The sequence below is a fragment of the Oryctolagus cuniculus genome, chromosome 13 (genome assembly GCF_964237555.1).
Source record: "Oryctolagus cuniculus chromosome 13, mOryCun1.1, whole genome shotgun sequence".
Classification (NCBI taxonomy): Eukaryota; Metazoa; Chordata; class Mammalia; order Lagomorpha; family Leporidae; genus Oryctolagus; species Oryctolagus cuniculus.
The window spans coordinates 93,559,962-93,582,231 of NC_091444.1; positions in this window are offsets into that span (position 1 = coordinate 93,559,962).

Consider the following 22,270-nt stretch of genomic DNA (forward strand, 5'->3'; position numbering starts at 1 on the left):
ATATATGAACTTTCCCAAATGTATGATGTTTATATTCTGCAAAGAAATATTTTCTTTGACCAATAAAATGCACAGGAGTGAACTCAAACTGGTGAGGAAGGAATGGAATGGTTCTGTGTGTCCACATAGTATAAACCAAGTGGATTTTCATAGCAGACTGACTTCTGAGCTACTGATCAGGCTGACCCAAAATAATTAAGTTCAGGTGCCACTGTGGAAGTGCTAATAGTTATAAAAGCAGAGCCCGTTGCAAACTCTCAGGAAAAGCCTGCCAGGACTGGTTGATTCTCACTCCTTCTAGAGCCCAGTTGCCTATTAGATCACTCATGTCCGCCAGGCAGAATCTTGAACTTATGGAAAAAATCTTAAGTATAGAATCAAAGGTCTTATTTGTATAGGAAAAAAAAGAAATGAAGGAGAAAAAAGTGGATCTTGGAGGAAAAGATGTAATGTGTTAAGTTATGAGATTTTCAGTTCTTTCTATATTCCCACTAAAATAGGGTCTTTTGCTTTTCACTTGTTAAACTTCTTATTCGGTGAAGTAGTAAGCCTTTTTCTGTAAAGTAAATCTAAAACATGCTATCTCAAAAACTAAAAAAAGACAGAAAGAAAAGGAGAGAGAAGTGTAGAAGGAAGAGGAGGAGAGAGGGAGGAAGAGAATAGCATTCTGTTCTTAGAATTGTATCTACACACCATATTGAATCTGTTAGAAACTGATTAAAAATTAAAATAAAATTTAAAAAAACAGAAAAGGAGATGAGGACTAAGCATTTTGTGCAGGAACCACGCTTCTTTGGATTAGTCCCCTTCCCTGTCTTAGACACTGGCATTGAATTTAGGTCACATCCGTTCATTACCACAATGTTTTCCAAAAAGTGTCTAAAAAGGCTTATAACAATCCATGGACTTTAAAAAGAATGAAGTGAGTGATGAAATCAGAGCAAGGTGAAAGGCAGAGAAAAAAAGAAACAGAAGACTGCACACATTCCTTAGAGGCAAGCTGCAGATTGGGGTCTGACTGTTGTAAGACATTCCAAACAGAAAATGAATGAGTGACAGGCCAAGAAAATATACAAGATGAATCCAAACTCCTTAGGAGACACATATTACTTCTGGAACAAGATCGGAGAAATGCCCTTGAGAGATTAAGATTAAGTAAGAGGCCATCTATTCTCCCTGGAACCATGCTTTGCAGGTCATGGGGTTGGGGGAAAGAGGAGTGAGGGGAAAAAAAGACAGAATACAATGTACTCTGCAATGTACAAAATGAAAAGCAATTTCAGGTGATCGTAACATTTTGGAGGGCATTGCTTGCCAACAATCGCACATCTAGCTAAATATTGAGTCTGTATTCCTTGAGAAATTCATATACCTGGTTCTTAGATTCCTTGTGGAATACACACCCTTTGACATATGCACTGGCAACTAGCCTTTCCTGCAGCCCTGCTCTGTGAAATGGGTGAGGCCAAATGGCCAAGTATTATCCTATCATCAACACTATCATTATAATCATCACCATCACTAATGGCAGCATCAATCACATCAAAACTGCCATCAGAAACACCATCACAAACAGCAAAACTATGACTACCACCAAAAAAACCCACCAACACTAACACTGTGATCAACACCAACAACTAAATTGTCACCATTATCCTCATTAATAGCATCACTATCACCAACAGCATTAACACCATCGCCACCTCCAACATGAACACCACCACAGTCAACAACATCATCAAAACCACCATCATTAACACCATCACCGATGCTTTTAATGTCAGTACTCGGCCAGCGCCACAGCTCACTAGGCTAATCCTCCGCCTGCAGCACTGGCACTCCGGGTTCTGGTCCCAGTTGGGGCGCCAGATTCTGTCCCAGTTGCTCCTCTTCCAGTCCAGCTCTCTGCTGTGGCCTGGGAGTGCAGTGGAGGATGGCCCAAGTGCTTGGGTCCCTGCACCCGCATGGGAGACCATGAAGAAGCACCTGGCTCCTGGCTTCGGATCAGCGCAGCACACCGGTCGTGGCACACTGGCCGTAGCAGTCATTTGGGGGGTGAACCAACGGAAGGAAGACCTTTCTCTCTGTCTGTCTGTCTCTCTCTCTCTATTTATAACTCTACCTGTCAAATAAAAAAAAAAACTCAGAAAACAAACAGTAAAGCATAAAGAAAATATTCTGATATGTACATGAGAAAAATGCCAGTTTACCTTCAGAGGATCTCCAATTAGACTAATAGATGATTTCTCATCAGAAACTCTACAGACTAGGAGAAAATGGAGAGACAAAGTTCAAGTCCCAAAAGAAAAAAATGGTCAACTCGGAATACTGCACCCAGCAAAGCTCTTATTTATAAATGAAGATGAAATAAATATTTTCCAAAACAAATAGGAATTGAAAGAATTTGTCACCACTCATCCAGCCTTACAAATGAAACTTAAGGAAGTGCTAAACATAGAAACAGAGAAAGATAGTCATGGAAGAATGTGAAGACAGAAAATCTAGTAAAAGTACAAAGGAAATCCAAAACATTCAATAGGAATATTTACGGAAAAATGGCAGGACCAAGTTAGTATTTATCAATAATAATTTTGAATGTAAATGATGTAAATTCTCCATTAAAATGGTTGAATGATTAAAAATTGAGATCCACCTATTTGCTGCCTACAAGAAGCATATCTCACAAAGGTAAACACAGACTAAAGTGAGAGAATGGGAAAACACATTCCATGCTAACAGAAAGCAATAACAAGCAAGTGTATCTATTCTAACATCAGACAAAATAGACTGTAACCCAAAAAGTGTTAAAAGAGATAAAGAAAGACATTATGCAATGATCAAGGGATCAATTCAACAACTCAGCAGGAAGATGTGACTATAGTAAATGTACATGCACCTAATACCAGAGTTCATGGCTATTTAAAACAAATATTAATGGATCTAAAAGGAGACATAGGCTCCAATACAATAACAATACACCCCACTTTCATCAATGGAAAGATCAACTAGACAAAAAATAAACAAAGAAATAACAGAGCTAATCTACACTATGGACCAAAAGGGTGATTGATATCTACAGAACATTTCATCTTACAGCTGCAAAATACACATTCTTCTCATCATTGTATTGAACTTTGTCTAGGACAGACCATATGTAAGGCCATAAAAGGAAGTCTCAACAAAGTAAAAAAAAAATTAAAAAACTGAGAACCAGTGGAAGGAAGACCTTTCTCTCTGTCTCTCCCTCTCACTGTCTGTAACTCTACCTCTCAAATAAATAAAGAAAATCTTTTTAAAAAATTGAAATTAACAACTTAAGAAACTCTGGAAAATATGCAAATATGAAAATACATGGGTACTGAATAGCATGCTCTTGAATGAACAGGGGTCATAGAAGATATCAGGGGGCTGGCACTGTGGCATAGATGGTAAAGCCGCCACTTGCGGTACCAGCATCCCATATGGGCACCAGTTCAAGTTCCAGCTGCTCCACTTCCAATCCAGCTCTCTGCTATGGCCTGGGAGAGCAGTGAAAGATCACCCAAGTCTTTGGGAATCCTGCACCCACATGGGAGACCAGGAAAAAGTGCCTGGCTCCTGAATTCAGATCGGCCCAGCTCCAGCCATTGAGGCTATTTGGGGAGTGAACTGTGGATGAAAGACATCTCTCTCTCTCTCTCTCTCTCTCCCCCCTCTGCCTTTCTGTAACTCTGCCTTTCAAATAAATAACTAAATCTTTTTTTAAAAAAAGAAGGTATCAAAAGGGAAATTTAAAAAATCTTAGAAATGAATGAAGATGACAGCACCACATATAAAAATGTATGGGATACAGCAAAATCAATGTCAAAAGGTAAGCTTATAGCAATTAGCTATAAGCTATGAAGAAAATGTAAAGGCATCAAATAAATGATCTAACAATGCATTTCAAGTACCAAGAAAAACAAGAGCAAAACAAACTCACAATTAGTAGGAGGAAAGAAATCATTAAAATTAGAGAAGTAAATAACATTGGAACAAGAAAAATAGAAAAGATCAGTGAAACAGAGCTGTTTTTGAAAAAAATAAACAAAATTGATACACCATTGGCCCAACTAACCAAAAAAGGGATGCAAGACCCAAATTAATAAAAGTAGATATGAAAAAGGTGGTGTAATAATGGATACAACAGAAATTTTTAAAAATCAGAAATTACTAGAAACAGCTATATGCCAACAAACTGGACAATATAGAGGAAATGAATTGGTATCTGGACACAGGCAATGCACCAAAATTGAGGCATGAAGACATGGAAAACATAAATAGACCAATAGAGCACCCAAACAAAGAAAAGCCCAGAACAGGATAGCTTCACTGCTAAATTCTACAAAACTCTGAAAGAAGAAATAATTCCAGTTCTTATCAAACTATTCAAAAAAATTTAAATGGAGGAATTCTCCCAAACTCCTTCTATGAGGCCAGCATTATTTTAATTCCAAAATCAGAACAAGATACAGCAAAGAAAAAGAACTATAGACCAATATTCCTGATGAACATAGACGCAAAAATCCTAAACAAAATACTAGTTAATAGAATCAAAGAACACATCAGAAATATCACTCACCAGGACCAAGTGTCAACATATGCAAATCAATAAATCTGATACATCACATTAACAAATTGAATAATAAAAACCATATGATTATCTCAATGGATACAGAGAAAGATTTTAATAAAATATAATTTCCTTAAGCAGGGGGCTGGCCCTTGGCATAGCAGGTAAAGCCGCTACCCATAGTGCCAGCACCCCATATGAGCACCAGTTTGAGTCCTGGCTGCTCCACTTCCAATCCAGCTCTCTGCTATGGCCTGGGAAAGCAGTAGAAGATGGACTTCTGGGAGACCCAGAAAAAGCTCCTGGCTCCTGTCTTTGGATCAGCGCAGCTCCAGCCATTGCAGCCATCTGGAGAGTGAACCAGTGGATGGAAGACCTCTCTGTCTCTTTGCCTTTCCTCTTTCTATGTAACTCTGACTTTCAAATAAATAAATAAATCTTTTTTAAAAACCCTTAAGCAGATTGAGTATAAAAGGATCATTGTTCAACACAATGAATAGACTATATGACAAATCCATAGCCAGCATAATATTGAATGAGGAAAAGTTGGAAGCTTTTCCACTAAGATCTGGAACCAGACAAGGATCCCCACTTTTACCATTGCTATTCAATGTAGTCCTGGATGTTTTAGTCAGAGCCACTATGCAAGAAAAAGAAAATAAAGGGATACAAATGGGGAATAAGGAAGTCAAACTACCCCTGTTTGCAGATGACATGTTTCTGCATATAGGAGAACCAAAAGACTCCACAAAGAGACTACTGAAACTCTTAGGAGTTATAAAGACAATGCTAAGGCTGAGATAGAACTCGTAAGATCAGTACCATTCACAATAGCTAAAAAAATTTTAAATATCTAGGAATAAATTTGACCTAGGATGTGAAAGATTTCTACAATGAAAATTATAAAGCATTAAAGAAAGCAATAGAAGAAGACAACAAAAATGGAACAATCTTCCATGTTCATTGATGGAAGAATTAATATCATCAAAATGTATATACTACCCAAAGCAATTTACAGATTCCAATGCAATTCCAATCAAAATACCAAGAACCTTCTTCTCAGGTCTACAAAAAAACAATTCTAAAATTCATTTGGAAACACATGGGACCCCAAATAGATAAAGCAAATTAAACAACAAAAACAAAGCTGGAGGCATCAGAATACCAGATTTCAAAACATACTACAGGGCAACTTGTAATCAAAACAGCCTGGTACTGGCACAAAAATAGACATGTAGACTAATGGAACAGAATAGAAATCCAAGAAACTAATCTACACAGCTACAACAAATTCATCTTTGATGAATTTGCTAAAACCCATCCCTGAAGAAAAGACAGTCTCTTCAACAAAGGGTATTTGGAAAAATTGGATGTACCCATGCAGAAATAAAATCCCTACCTTACACCTTACACAAAAATCAACTCAAGATGGATTAAGGATCTAAATTTATTGATGCCAGCAATTTACTAGAGGAAAATATCGGTAAAACTCTGCAAGACAATGGCACAGGCAATGACCTGGAAAAGACCCCAGAAGTACAGGCAATAAAAGTAAAAATAGACAAATAAGAATACATCAAGCTAAGAACTGTCTATACTGAAAAGGAAACACTTAACAAAGTCATGAGACAACTGACAGAATGGGAGAAAATATTTGCAAACTATGCAACTGATAAAGGACTAATATTTAGGATCTGTGACCAGCTCAAGAAACTCAACAACAAAACAACAATTCAATTTAGAAATGGGCAAAAGACAAACAGGCATTTTACAAAGGCTTAAATACAAATTGCCAACAGATACAAGAAAAATGCTCAGAATCACTAGCCATCAGAGAAACACAAATAAAAAATGCAATGAGGTTTTATTTCACCCCAGTTAGCATGGCTATCACACAAAAATTAAAAAATAATAAATGCTGCTAAGGATGCTGGGAAAAGGTACCCTGGTACACTACTGGTGGAAATGTAAACTAGTACCAGTATTTTGGAAGACAGCATGGAGATTCCTCTCAAATCTGAAAACAGATCTATCATACAGCCCAGCCATTCCACTCCTGAAATTCAACCAGACAAAATGAAATCAGCATATGAAATAGCTATTTGCACCCCCTTGTTTATTGCCGCTCAATTCACAATAGTGAAGATCTGGTGTCCATCAACTGATGACTGGATAAACAAAATGTGGTCTGTGTACACTGTGGGATACTATTCAACAACAAATACAGAATGAAAGCCTATCTTTTGCAACAAAATGTATGCAACTGGAAACCATTATGTTCACTGAAATAAGCCAGTCCCAAAATGACAAATATCGTGTTTTCTCTGATATGTAGTAGTTAATATAGAATACAAAAAATGTGTAGGAATGAGACAGACATCTTATGATTTGATTGTTGCTTTTACTCTTGTAGAATGATAGTCCTTTTATTTTTTTGCTTGTTGAATATTATGGTTAGTTGTGCATTAAACATGTGATAATAGATTGGACTGAAATTATGGTTTTGCAAAGATTAAAAAAAGGAAGATTAAAGATCAAAGATTAAAGATTAAAAAAAGGAAGGAAAGATGGGATCTTCTTAGAATTGTACATATGAAATACACTAATACATTAGTATTTATATTAATATATTATATTGATAATATAGTAAATAAAATATTGAATTTTATATTAATAAAAATTTTAAGAAAATAAAAAAGACCAATAGTAACTATATTTTACTTGAAAATACTTTTTCTTATTTAAGGCAAACAAATTTCATGTAATTCATATATAGAGATTTAGAAAGATTTTTCACCTATTGGTTCACTCTCCAAATGGCCACCACAGCCGGAGTTGTGCCTGTCCAAAGCCAGGAGCCAGGAGCTTCCTCTGGGTCTCCCACATGTGTTCAGGGGCCCAAGGACTTGGGCCATCCTCTGCTGCTTTCATGGGCATATTAGCAGGGAGCGGGACAGGAACTGGAGCAGCCAGATTCAAATCAGCACCCCTACGCAATGGCAGCATCACAGGCAGCGGCTCTACTCACCAGGCCACAGCGCTGGTCTAGGAGCACACTTTGAACAATGGATAGAGGAAAAAGAACTCAAAAGATGTGTGAGAAGGAGTCTGACTGGGACCAGAATTTTCTCCTATGTGCAGGGATCCAGTCTCTCAGTTGAGTGAAGGGAGAATCATTTGACCAGCTACAGGCATCAGCATCCTGTTTTTATAAGCTCACTCCCATCCTTTTTTCTATGAGGAAGTACAGCTTACATAGCAAACCTCACCCCCACAAGGAAACAAGTCCATTTTTTTATCTTGTCTCTGCAGAGGAAAGTTTATTTAAGTTGCTAGCAATGTGTGACTTTGTTTAAAGCAAAATGTCAAACACGATTACGGTAGTTCCCAAACTGACCTACTTTGAAGCTGATTGAAGAATGATCTATTTTTTTCTCAAACTCTTGGTATCTTAGCAAGAAATTTTGAAATACTAAATTGTTCTAAAGCTACAGGAAAAAGCTAAAAGAGAACCAATGATGTTGGCCCACATTTCTTGACTGGGAGTTTACCTCAGCAATGACAATGTCCATGGGCGAATGACAGCAAATCTAAATTCCAGGAATTGCAGATTGCTGAAGGCTCACAGAGAAAATTATTAAGGGAGAAAATTGCTCTCCAAATAGAAGATGCATGACTTGCTCAACAATTTAAAATCAGTTAACAATAATCCAGGTATGAGTTACTAAAAGGTCAAAAGAAGCTCTTCTTATTTATTAAAGTGGAAAATTATTTAAGGATGTGACACCTTTGCCAGGGCATGCCAGAGGGAGGAGGCATTTTTCCCCAGTTCAGAGGATGCTCAGGACAGAGTGGGGTGGGGTGGCTCTTCCCCTAGGTTTGTCAGATTCAGGGGAGGGACAACAACACTCCACCCACAGTGACACTTTTTCCTTTTTTTTACCGTAGTCAGGGGTTCTTGACAGCATCACATAGCCTTTGCCACCAGAAGCAGTCTGCTTCCCATTGCCTTATATGCATTCAGCAAATGTTTTTAGATACCTACAGTGTGCCTATGCTTGGTGCTAAGGCTATAGGCTTACCACTGTCTATTCACCTCATTCCTCAACTACATGTAAGAAAACATGCTTGGTAATGACTCCCAGGAGTCACCGACATCTCCTGGTGGAAGTGAATAGATTTGTAACTACTTTCTGGTGAAATCCTAATGCAACTGTTCAGGCGGACTCTGTTCACAAATACCACTGTGGTACCCCATGAGCAAGAACATATCCCTCCTCTGACCAGGAGGACTTCCTATGATCCTGAGAGGTGACTGCATTTTCAATTTACCTAATGGGAAGGGGAGGTCCTAGGGGAGATCAACTAAGTAAATATCACACTTGAAGGCATTGCCATGCAATTTGCTAATTAAGCAAGAGTGAAAACAGGTGTCACTTATAGGCAGGGGCTGTTTTCCCCCAGTCTCATTGCCCCACCTCTGCAATTTTGGGCACATGGGTCTAGATGGGTAACCACAAAATACAGGCCTCAGTGCCAAAGCACATGGAGGCACCTGCAGCATCAGTGAGAAATGAACCATGTCTGTTGTTGCCTCCCAGCAAATCCAAGTTAACCTTCTCTGACACAGCCTCACTCTGACCTGTGCTCCATAATACACAATGCCTTGAAATTCATTCCCAACAAAATCAGTGCAGTCATCTGTGTAACTCATTCATACTTTTAATGAAATTTCAATGGCTCAATGAAATGTCCCTTTTTCATGAAAAAGGGAAATGTTGGTTATTTGCTCACAGAGCAAACAAGTTAATGAAATAAATCTGGCGATTGCTTAATGTGTCATATGTTGAAGGCACCAAGTGAAGTCAGACATCCTAGTTGCTCAGGTGGGCACTAGCCTTCGTCGGTTCAGTAATATCTTCATGTATTATATATTAGAAAATGATCTTTCCTTCCTTTGGGCCTTTGTCTTTTTTTGAAAGAAACATGTAGGGTCTCATAGGAGTCTTTGGGTATCTCCCTGCTTTGCACACCAGACTGTCTCCCAAAGCCAAAAGTCATCTTAGATCCAGGAACTCACTCGGGTTAAAGCTAGGGGAAGTCTCAAGTACTGCTGTGCCTAGCCACTTCCATTTACAGACAAAAGTCTTAGGGTCTAGAAAATTTCCTAATTCTTTTGAGTTTCTTTGTGTTCAATCCTATGGCTGTACTTTTCAAAACCTTTTTCGTCTCCCATTTCCTGAGCCCCCTTTTTCAGTTATCCATCCTCAACCTCTTCTGGAACAGCTCTCCCTAATTCAGTACAAGCAACAGGCCAGCTTGCGACTGGAGGGGGCCTTGGGCTTAGCTTTTTTCTTGCTCTTGCATTTTAATTTCTGTTATTCTAGTTATTATCAAAGCCTAGAAATTAAGCAGCCCATCTGTGGGAGAGATTGCTTGGCTCCCCTAATTGGGACAGAGAAGCCCCAAGGACTGACATCAAGAAGATATAAAGTAATGGATCCTTCCCAGAGCCAATGGTAGTTAATCTGAATTCACAGTCTACTGGGTATGGGATGCTGTAAGGTCTGCTTCCTTTAAACGCTCCTCTTCCCTTTCCTACTCTTCATTTCCATCTTTCTGCCTCTTATATATACTCCCATCTAAATCTCTCTGATGCTTCAGATTATACTCTTTTTGGAAATGGGCAGCTTTTATGTTATAAGGTAGCAGCTTATGCTTCCTTGATAAGCTCCTACAACATCCAGTACTGTGACTGATACATGATAGACAACCGAATGCATGAATTGAAATCAATTAGTTAAATTCCTGAAAACTACTTTGCCAGAAAGTTTGTTAACTCATGATTAATTTCACTTCTTATCATTTGCATTTCATTTGATGTACCATTATTAATGGAAGACTGATTATATGAGTATTAATGTGATTGAAATCTGAATTAATATATTTCAATAATTTATTGTTTTTGTAACTCCAAGACAATAGGATCAGTGGAATGAATCTCTTGTTCTTAGACCAGTGGGATTCAAAACAAAAAGGGTGTTTTGCCCTCAGATCCACTTAAATCTCTCTGTGAAAATTTGCTTGTCCAAATACAATAATTTTCCTTGGTGGTGACAGGAGGTAAATTTTCTACCTCTAGTCCAGGAAGCCCCATTTTTCTAAGTTTGCAGACCTATCCCTCGATGTTAGGAATGACAATGCATGCAATTCAATGGGCTAGTGAAGCTGTAACTCAGGCTCTGTTCCAAAGTGTGAGCTCTCTTATGGTTCACAACAGCAGCAGAATCTTCAACTGAATTATGCTTTCAATCTGACCACCACAGCTGTCCTGTATATTTCTCTTATGTAAATAGCATTGTAAGTATAATGTATGAACTCACTACTGTTTCCTGCTGTTGTTCAATAAAACATCTGTTTTGTTTTCCATTGTAAACAGATGGATACCACCCAAAATGGAATTAGAATAATAATCTTAGGTGAATCAAGTTCAATTATCTTTTCAGTAATACATCAAGCATTGAAAAACCCTCATAAATATGTGGAGTACTAGGGACCTTCTAAAGTTTGTACATGAACAGCTTTTTAAAATTTATTTGGTCAAAGGCACTTCGACTTTTAAATTGTCTGACTTGAGCATTTTTATGACAGCAGCTAATTTAATTCAACTGAAAAATGCATTAACTTTGAATAAAGGCTTGTGTTAGGCACTGCTTTTGCAAAGTGCAAAATGGAAAATTAAACCACGAGCACTTTTGTAAGGAGAAGGCAAGTATATGAGGGTACTTCAAAAAGTTCATGGAATTAAAAGTGCATTCATTACTTAATGGTGCAAAAGTTTTTTGAAAGCTATCCATAAGTCTTTCACACTACATATTTTTCTGTAAAAATTTTGAAGATCCCCTCATGGCCAAATTACCTGCAACAATTACTTAAAATCCAATCATTTAGTGTATGAGTTTGGTGATATCATGCCAATCACAAATTAGTCTGTTACTGCCTTTTACTGAATGATTTAAAGACATTGGTGATAGCTTTTTCATCAGTATCTGCTCACTTCTCATGTGTTGATTGAGAAGCATAAAGTTTCAGTTATATAGGATAAATAAATCCTAAAGATCTAACATATAGCAGTGTGTCTAAGGATACTGTACTGTATACTTGAAATTTTGCTAATAGTGTAGATCTTAAATATTCTCACCTCTGACATACACACACGCACACACACACATACACACACAGTGAATATGTGGTATAATAGATATATTAACTAGTTTTATTGTGCTAACTAATCATTTTACAATGTATACCTATATCAAAATATTACTTTATACCTTAAATATATGATTTTTATTTAGCACTTATATTTCAGTAAAAATGTAGACATAGATACATAGATGGTGACAATGACAATGATGATGAAGAAGAGAGAGAGACGTTTGCCTTAGATAGGCACAGACACTGTACCAGATTAATAGCCCCAGGATAGTCACAGTCACACGAGTCTGAACTGCAAACCCACACAGGGCACATAGACCTTGGAAGTATACAAGGAAAACAGGAAAATGTAATGAATAGCCTTTAAAATAAGTCAGAACAAAGGCATACAGGAGTTAGAGAGCAGATACTTTCTGAGTGACATTAAGATTCTGGTGCCAAGCTGTAGTCATCATCACCACCATTCACCTGCTGAATGCTTTCATTTTCCCAAACTGAAAATCTAATTAAGTTATCAAACACTAATTCCATAGCTTCCCCTCTCCTTAGTACCAAGCAGCCACCATTCCATTTCCTGCCTCTATTATTTTGACCAATTACCACATATGCAGAGTCTTTCAGTGACTGGCTTATTTCCATTAGCAGTGTCCTGGAGTTTCAGCCATGTTGTAGCAGGTGTCAGAATTCCCTTCCTTTTTATGGCTGAAGAGCATTCCACAGCACGGATGTTCCACATTTAGTTTATCCATTTAGCCATTGATGGACATTTGGTTTGTTGATTGAATTATCATGAATAGAGCTGATACAAACATAGGTGGACAAATATCTCTGAGATCTTGTTTTCAGCTTTGGGGGAATCATACTCAGAAATTGCTGAATTAAGTGATAATTCCATAATTTTCTCTTTAATTTGCTGTTTTTAATGCTTTATCCTTTCACTTTTTGTCCCTAAATTTGTCACTAGATGGTCTGAGTGTGATCTTTATTTCACATGTTCTTTTGTTTTCTTCTTTTATGCTAATTTGAAATATTTACTTTCTTTAGTTCTTTTACTAGACATTTAAAAAACTCTTATTATATATTTAATGCTCTCTTTAGACAGTATTTTCAGCCTTCCTATTATGAGTCAATATGGAAGTAGTACCTTTTTCTCTGTCTCTCTCTCACTGTCCACTCTGCCTGTCAAAAAAATAAATAAATAAATAAAAAAAATTAAAAATATGGAAGTAGTATATTTATAGCTTCTCTGGTGTCCCTTTTCTGTCATCAATACTTGTTTATTATTTTATTATCCTTAATGCTTCCAATACTTGATACTTTCAATTACGCATTATTTTTCAGTTTTTTACAATATTTTTAAGCTCCAGACTAGACAGGATTGCTGTGTATTTATACCACCTCCCACCACATCTGTCCCTCTCTCTCCTACTTCTGTTACCATGTTAGCTCTGCATCATGTATAACACCTCTTCATTCTCACAGTCTCTTAAAGCTTTCATGTTCTTCCTGCATTTCAATAGCTTCAGAGTTCACTGCCCATTCTTCTGTCCCAGTGCCTCCACTCATTTCATAGCCCTCTTCCAGAAATCTATTTTGCAGGGAACTGCTTTACCTGGCCTTACACATACTAAGCCACATGCTAACTGAATTACAGTCTGCTCTGTTTTCCTGTGAAGAATGAGTTCAGTTGATACTTCTGCTCATCTCTATCTTGCTCTCTGTTACTTTGTTTTGTTGTCCTGGGTACCAAAAGAAACTTTTCTGTATCTTAAAGCATTTATCTGTCACTCAGACTTTGTCGGTGTCTTCTTGGTGTCTAACCCATTTTTGCACTTTATAGATTATAATTAGCTTTTGTTTCCCTAGCAGTTTTGATTTACACATTTTCCTTTGTGCCACCTTCCACTTTTTCTGTCTGTACATTGTCTGTTCCACTCACTGCTCCTGGAGGCTCCTCTTGGCTTTCTTTCCATAATTTCTCCGTAAGACTGGCTCCAGTTTTGTCTTCATTTCTGAAATGATGTAGTTTCTCTGCTTCACATTTTTGCTGAGCCATACCAGCTTGGCTTTGACTTCTTTGTCTTATTTAACCTTTTCTTAATTCTTTCTCCCTGGTAACCCTACTATGCCCTTGAAAAACTTCTCCAAGTGTGTCACAATGTGTGGATCTTCCTTTTTATTGAGTGCATGGTCTTCATTGTCCATTTGCTTTCTCTTGCTTTTCCTCCTTCATCATTATGCATCTTTTATTATCTTAATCACTTGAGATAACTATTTCTACAAAGCACAAATAAAGATCAGAGTTGTTTCAGTTCCTTGTGACTCATATTTGGGTGTTCATGTGTGTGCATGTGTTATTTGCTGTTATTTCTCTCCAGGTAATAGAAAATGAGGTTTGTATCTCTCCCACCTTGCTTCACCAATGGTCTCCTCCTACAGAAGTTGCTTATTAAAATCTGAAATTCTTGGCGTAGGCTTGACACACAGTAAGTGCTCGAACAGCTTCTTTATTCTCTTGTGTATGCCATTCTGCTCCTTAACAGTGTCAGGGGAAATTCTGACAGCTCCCTTGCATCAGATCCCACTGTTTCAAACAAGGACTGTCGTGTCTGCCCTGAGGCGGCAGCATCATTTTAGAAATTTGGTGAGGCACTAGCTCTGAGAGCTGTCCTGAGAGAAGACCTTTCTCTTAAGGTCTTTCCATGGCCTAGCTGGATCTTGCTGGCATTTGATGTCCTTTCTTCTGCAATATGCAGTTAGTTCCTGGTTGCATTATAAGCTCCATTGGAGAGCAAGTATATTTTCTGGCTTCTGTTCTTTTTATTTTCTAGGATCACTTTAGAAAAGAGAAGAAAATGGATATTTCTTTGCTCTGCTATCTTAAAATAAGTGGTTGCTAAAGGCTGGGGAGAGGAGAATGGAGAGTCAGTGTTTAATGGGTACTAAGCTTCAGCTGGAGTTGATGAAATAGTTATGGAGATGGACAGCGATGATGTCTGTAAAACAATACATGTGTACTTTAATGCTCTTATACACTTAAAATGGCCAATTTTATGTGGTTCCATAATTAAAATAAATTAAAATAGATGATAGTATAGATAGGTGGAAGATAGATGATGATTAGATAGACATAGATGATATAGATGTAGATGATGTAGATGTAGATATAGATGTAGATAGATAGATAGATAGATAGATAGATGACAGACAGATATAAGCTCCCCAAAGTTGTGAAGGTTGGTGTCCCTGAGAAGCAGTTCCTGCTGTCATGGTGGATCAGGAGTTCTGAGACATCACTTCTCCTTTAGGAGCCTCAACACCTCCATCACCAAAGCAGAGGACAGAACTGAATACCTACAGTCTCTCTGACAGTCTAGTGTTCTATGACCTTGCCTACTGATGGATGCTTTAAATGACCATAAATATGACAACGTCATTAGCACAAAACCCAAAGAGTTTTCACACACAGCTCTCCTATGGGAATAGAGAGCTTTCTGTACACAGACACAACCCCAGGTGTTACATTTTGGAAATGCACATGTTGCAGCTGTTGTTTGTAGCTGTGGCTTCAGGGGGCCCCCAGATCATGTAGCCAGTTCTGGGTAGGCCTTGACCTCAAGTGGTCAACACTATCTTGGGGAATAATTAGAGATGTTTAATTTCCAGAATGATGCAGCCCTTAGCTGTACTATGAAGACAGCCAGACCAAGGCTTTGAAATACAGAGAATGACAGTGGACTGGGAGCCCATAAACATGTCAAGGAGAGACAGCTTGAAACCCTGCTTTATTACACTGGAACTCACAGTGTGGAGCTGGAATGAGGGATGAGTCTGGGAGTTGCTTTTAAAATGAACAAACACATACTAATTTACATCACTTCTTGGCCTAAGCACTTGGCTCTGACATTGGGTTTTATTTCTGTTCCACCAATTCCTCCCTAAAAGCCTTTTCTCTCTGATCACAGATAGATTTTTATTAGCATTTTGGAAAGGAAAAAAGAGGAAAGGAGGGAGGTTAGGTGTCTCACTTCAGTTTGGCTTGGCTTTCAGGGTCATTACTCATTGAAATTTAAAATAAATGGTTAATCATCTGATAAGTGAAGAAAATAAAAAATACAGCATTGGCTCAGGTCTCTAGGATATTGACTCTGGCCCCACATGAGTAGTCCAGGGAGTCCTGTGCATTTCAACAATGTAAGAGGTTCCTCCATAGTGAATGAACTCCCACCCACACAGCTGCTTCCTGCACACCCCACGTGGGACCTGCGCCACCACCACCATTCAGCATTTCCACTTCTTACATAGAGGGTAGAGGGACACACATTAGGCCAGTGTCTATTTTCACCTCTGCCTGAACAGGGTTACTGAGATCTCACAGCCCAGTTTTCAATCCATAAAATGGGAATCATTGATAGCTACTCTGTGTGATGTGTTGTTTTGTGAGTTGTCAAATATAAGTGCACATAAAAGAAGCTAGAAAAATCATAAATTCCATACTTTACAAGAGACTCAAAAGACTACTAGAGCTTTTTAATTAACTTAAAGCATTTTTGTCACCTGGGAGACACATCTTAGTGGAATTCCTGTGTCAAACTCCTTGACACAACATTCAAACTAGAATCTGACCCCAATTTCCAAGTTTCCAATCCCTTCTCCCTTAGCTCCTCAATCTCAAAGTATCCTCTGAGTACAGTCCTGGACATGGACCACTCCCTGTGTCTGGGATCCCTCCTTCTTCTGATTTCACAGCATCCTTACAATTCAAGGCTCATTATCCATTGCTGCATAACAAATTATTACAAACCTGGCCACTTAAAGTCCTGTATACTAATTAACTCACAGTTCTCTAAGAATCTCAGGACTCTCATCTTGATTCTTTGCTTAAAATACCATAAGGCAAGCATCAAAGTGTTGGCCAGGTCGGGCTTTGGGGAAAAATTCACTTTCAAGTTCATTGAAGTTGTGGGCTGTGATGATTAATTTTTCATATCAACTTGGCTGGGCTGCACAGTTCCTGGATATCTGACCAAGAATTCCTTCGAGTGTTTCTTTGGAGGTGTTTGTGTGTGTGTGTGTGTGTGTGTGTGTGTGAAATTGACTTTTAAATGGCTGGAATTTGAGTAACATTCCCTTTGAGTGAGCTTTATCCAGTCAGTTGAAGTCTTTAAGGGAACAAAAAGACTGAACCTCCTCAAGCAAGGAAGACTTCTACAGACAACCTTCAGACGTCATTTGTAACGTCAGCTCTTCCCAGTTATAGAAAAGAGAGACTGGAACTCCACCATTGGTTTTACTGAGTCTCCAGCTTGCTTCTCTTTCTAGATAGGTAAGTGGGTATATAGGTAGATAGATATGATAAATGATAGATAGACAGACAGGCATATAGATGATTCCAAATAGATAGATGTTATATAAATAGAGACAGATTAATAGATAGATAGATATAGACAGACATATAGATGATTCCAAATAGACAGATGTTATATAGAGACAGATTAATAGATAAATAGATATAGACAGACATATAGATGATTCCAAATAGATAGATGTTATATAGATAGAGACAGATTAATAGATAGATAGATAGATAGATAGATTCCAGAGAGATAGGTATGACAGATGTTTCCAAAAGATGGATAGATAAATATATAGATCCCAGGTAGGCATAATGATAATACATAATAGATATATAGATGACAGTTAATGATCAATAGATATGTATGATCAATAGACAGATAATAGATAGATAGATAGATAGATAGATGATTCCAAATAGATAGATGTCATATAGAGACAGATGAATAGATAGATAGATAGATAGATAGATAGATAGACAGAAAGATAGATATCCTGCTAGGTCTGTTTTGCTAGAAAATCCTGATCAATACATGGGCAGGATCCTGCTCCTTGAGACTGTGGGTCTCAGATCCTCATTTCCTTGTTGACTTGTGGCTACTGAGCCACTCTCCATTGTAGAGACCCCCCGTTCCTCAGCACATGGCCCCTGCCTTCTTGGAAGCCAGTGGGGACGCTGAGTCCTTGTCCCTCCTCAAATTGCTCTGATTTCCTTCATGCCACCAAGTAGAGGAAACTCTCAAATGATAAATCAGGCACACGGCACACTCTCAGTTTGTCTAACAACATAACAGTCACAAACATAAAATCCCATCATCATGGTCATTCCCAGGGACTAGGGCAGGAGAACAGGGGACCACTTTATAAATTCAACACACCACAGCCTCCTTCAAATTTTGAGAACTTCCTGCTCCTCCGCATCTGTCTGTTTTTGTGAGGACACCCAGATGCTGCTGCCCCAGAGCTGTCTCCCCTCGTTCCTCAAGGAGGACTCTTCCCAGAGAATCCACCAGCCCTGGCACATGACTGAACACACGTGATGGCAAATCACACAGTGAGTCTCTCTCGGTCCTTCCCCATACATCTTCTTGTCCTCCTGCACCCAGGCAGGAGCGCCCACTGCAGCACAGAGGGCAAGGGTGGTTGCACAGATGCCATAACAGCCTGGGCCTGGGGTTCTTGGGAACATGCTTTGTTTTTAGGAAAATGCCCAGGAGAGTGGAGTCTAAAACTGTTGGGGTAGGGGAAGAAGTGACCAAAGGTGCATGAACATAGGACTCTGTGAATGCCTGGGACAGACTGGCTGCTCCCTAGGCCTCTCAAGGCAGCAGGTGTTTTTTGGGAATGCTGTAGAATTCGTTACTGATGTGCCCCAATCCGTCTTGTCCAGGGGCTCTCCTCTGTCCTAAGACAGACAGCAACCACAGAAAAGGAGCACATGCTAGGAAAAGCCCTTTCCCTGAGACAATGACGGCCATCAGGTAAGACATGTTATGCTGTCCTTTTCCTAATTTCCTTTTTGTTGTTCATTTTCTTGTCTGAGGTTCCTTGTCCCATAGGTATCCTTCACATTAGCAGGAATATTCTGAGGAAAAATAGTCACCTAAATGGAAAGCCGAATCACCAAGATTCCATTCCTAAGCAAAATAGAGTAAGCCATGAATGGATGATCTTTTGTGCAAGTCCCAGGACAATTCTTCCACTTTGCAATGATAGTTTAACACCAAAAACACTAAAAAGCTATAAATCACTCTTTTTTTATTAGACAGGCAGACTTAGACAGTGAGAGAGAGAGACAGAGAGAAAGGTCTTCCTTCCGTTGGTTCACCCCCCAAATGGCTGCTACGGCTGGCTCACTGCGCCAATCCGAAGCCAGGAGCCAGGTGCTTCCTCCTGGTCTCCCATGCGGGTGCAGGGCCCAAGGACCTGGGCCATCCTCTACTGCCCTCCTGGACCACAGCAGAGAACTGGACTGGAAGAGGAACAACCAAGACCAGAACTCGGCGCTGATATGAGATGCCGGCGCCACAGGCGGAGAATTAACCAAGTGAGCCATGGCGCCGGCCCCTAAAAGCACTCTTTTTAAAGATAACTACAAGAGAATTAGCACATGAAGTGTTTTATATTTATATATGCAATAGGATATGTTTTTCCTTTTTTGTATTGAAAATATTTTATAATCAAATCTCTATAATCTTGGCCACCTAATATAGGAAAAAATTTATATGGTGGAACATTTCAGTATTTTTAAACAGCAAAAAGATATATTTGACTAGAGGATAGCATAGAATTTCACAACTATAAACTTCAGCTTCCTCACATTTAGGATACATTTTTCTGTAATCACAATGTACATTTGCCTTAATTATGGTTCTCTTGGTTGGTATTGGTAATTAATTGCTGATAGAATTGAAAAATAGATGTGCGTGTCTGTGTGTGCATGTGTGCCTGTGTGTGCTTGTATCTGAGTGTCTCTTTGTGTATGCATACAGAGCCGAGAAAGGAAGAATTTTAATTTTACTATTCTTCATGGAGTTCTTTGTTCCTAGAACTCTAGGGCTTCTGGTTGTAAATTCCCTATCTCAAGCCAGTATGCTGTACTGGCTTCTTCCTGAGTGAAGGTTCTTTGGAATATAGCCCCTAAGACATCCTGAGTACAGATTATGTCACAGCTGTCGTTCGAATACAATCTATGCTCCCCCAAATTTATACAGGTATTTGGTCCTTAAAATTATATGTCAGTGGTATTCATAGGGTAGAGACTTAATCCAGTGATGGTCTTGATGATGACAGGTGGAGCCTTTGACCAACGCAAAGCACAACCTGCTTCCAGCACACACTCCCTCTCTCTCCTGATTCCTCTGTCTCTTACTCTCTCCCCCTCTCCTCCCAGCCCATTGAGCTTCCCCTACCCAACAATAAACCTTTCCCTTTGAGAAGTGGTTAAGTTTGGATCAGGTCACGAGCGAGTGGCCCCATGGTGGAATCCTGGTGGCTTTATAAGAAAAGGAAAAAAGGGGCCGGTGCTGTGGCGTAGCAGGTAAAGCCGCTGCCTGAGCCAGCATCCCATATGGGCGCCGGTTCCAGTCCCGGCTGCTCCACTTCCTATCCAGCTCTCTGCTATGGCCTGGGAAAGCAGTGGAGGATGGCCCAAGTCCTTGGGCCCCTGCACCCGCATGGGAGACCTGAAAGAAGCTCCTGGCTCCTGCCTTTGGATGAGCGCAGCTCCAACCATTGTGGCCATCTGGGGAGTGAACCGGCAGATGGAAGTCCTCTCTTTCTCTCTCTGCCTCTCATTCTCTCTGTGTGTAACTCTGACTTTCAAATAAAATAAAGCTTTTAAAAAAAGAAAGAAAAGGTAGAGAGACCAGACACACAGACACAACCACCCTGTGCTGCCTCAGGACTCTGCCAGCAAGAAGCCCATCAACAGGTGTAATCCCTCACCTTTTCTTTTATATGTAGCTAATCTCAGGTGTTTCATTATAACAACAAAAAGCAGATCAACATGGCTGCTTGTGCATAGATCAGCAAGGTCGGAAGCTGGGTAAAGTAACACCTCTGGAACTTACGTGTGCACATGAGATCATTTTCTGGTCTTCTCACTAGCTCACTTATCTGAGCCTCCAGCCCCCCACTGTCTTTGATTCCATCCCAAGATCCATGGATTTCCAAGGATCTGGGATCAATAGCAAGGATGTGGGCCTTGGGAAGGCCTTTGGCATGGAAACAGTCTCCTGAATGTAGCTTCTTGGCACACTTGGAGGCTATGAACCGCAGGCTCTATAACACTACCCACTGGACATGTTACAGCTGCCCCAGATCTCACAGGAAAAAAATAACTTGAACTTCGGACTCACAGTAGTGACGAGTGTGCTTATCCTGGATTGACATCTGTTTAGGGAAGATGCTGAAGTGGAAGGACAGCACCATGTAAATCAGATGTTGAACCTGGGCTGGCTGAGGTCACCAGACACAGTTATGAGAGGCTACAGAGTTTGGAAGAAAATATCCCCTTGGGGAGGAAATTCAAATACTCTCCTTCGTCCACTCTCCATCTTCTGAGCCCGATCCTAATGCATAGTGTCAAACATTTGCACCATCACAGTGCTTCTAATTGTATTTTGAAATGGCAGAATAAATTAGAGTATATCAAGGAATGTTGTTAAGTTGTTAACACTTTATGAGTTGACAGATCTCGGAAGGACCTGAGTTGGCACTGGAAAAGCCCCTCTTACCACCACCGCCACTTCACGGAGTAAGCAAAATCACAACCAAAGTTGGGAGGAGCATACAGCTGCTCAGGGGGTGGTGAGGGAGTGAGGCAGGGCTCACTGACTTCTACTAGCCAAACGTGATTTATCCGAAAATATATATGAGAATATAAAGGCATCATCTGTTTTCATCTTGCATTAATCAAGACCATGCTTGGGTTTGATTTGTGCGTATGCTCGATTCTATCTAGGGAAGGTAGACATTTGGCATTGTGGTTAAGTAGCTGTTTGGGATGCCCATATCCTGTATTGAGTCCTTGCTCTGCTTCCAATCTAACTTCCTGCTAAGGTGCACTTTGGAGGCAATAGGTGATGGCTCAGGCCAGTGCCATGGCTCACTTGGCTAATCCTCCGCCTGCGGTGCCAGCATCCCATATGGGCTCCGGATTCTAGTCCCGGTTGCTCTTCTTCCAGTCCAGCTCTCTGCTGTGGCCCAGGAAGGCAGTGGAGGATGGCTCAAGTGTTTGGGCTCCTGCACCTGCATGGGAGACCAGGAAGAAGCACCTGGCTCCTGGCTTCGGATCAGCACAGCGCCGGCCATAGCGGCCATTTGAGGGTGAACCAACGGACAGAAGACCTTTCTTTCTGTCTCTTTCTCTCACTGTCTATAACCCTACCTGTCAAATAAAAATTTTTTTTAAAAAAATAAAATAAAATAAAACAAGTGATGGCTCAAGTACTTGGGATTTTACCTCCCACATGGGATACCCAACTGAGTTCTAGTTTCCTGGATTTAGTCTGGCACAACCCCAACAGTAGTGGTAGGGATGGGAGGTAAGATGTCTGCCTTTTCAGTAAATCAATTAATTAAATTTTTAAAAGTCTATCTGTG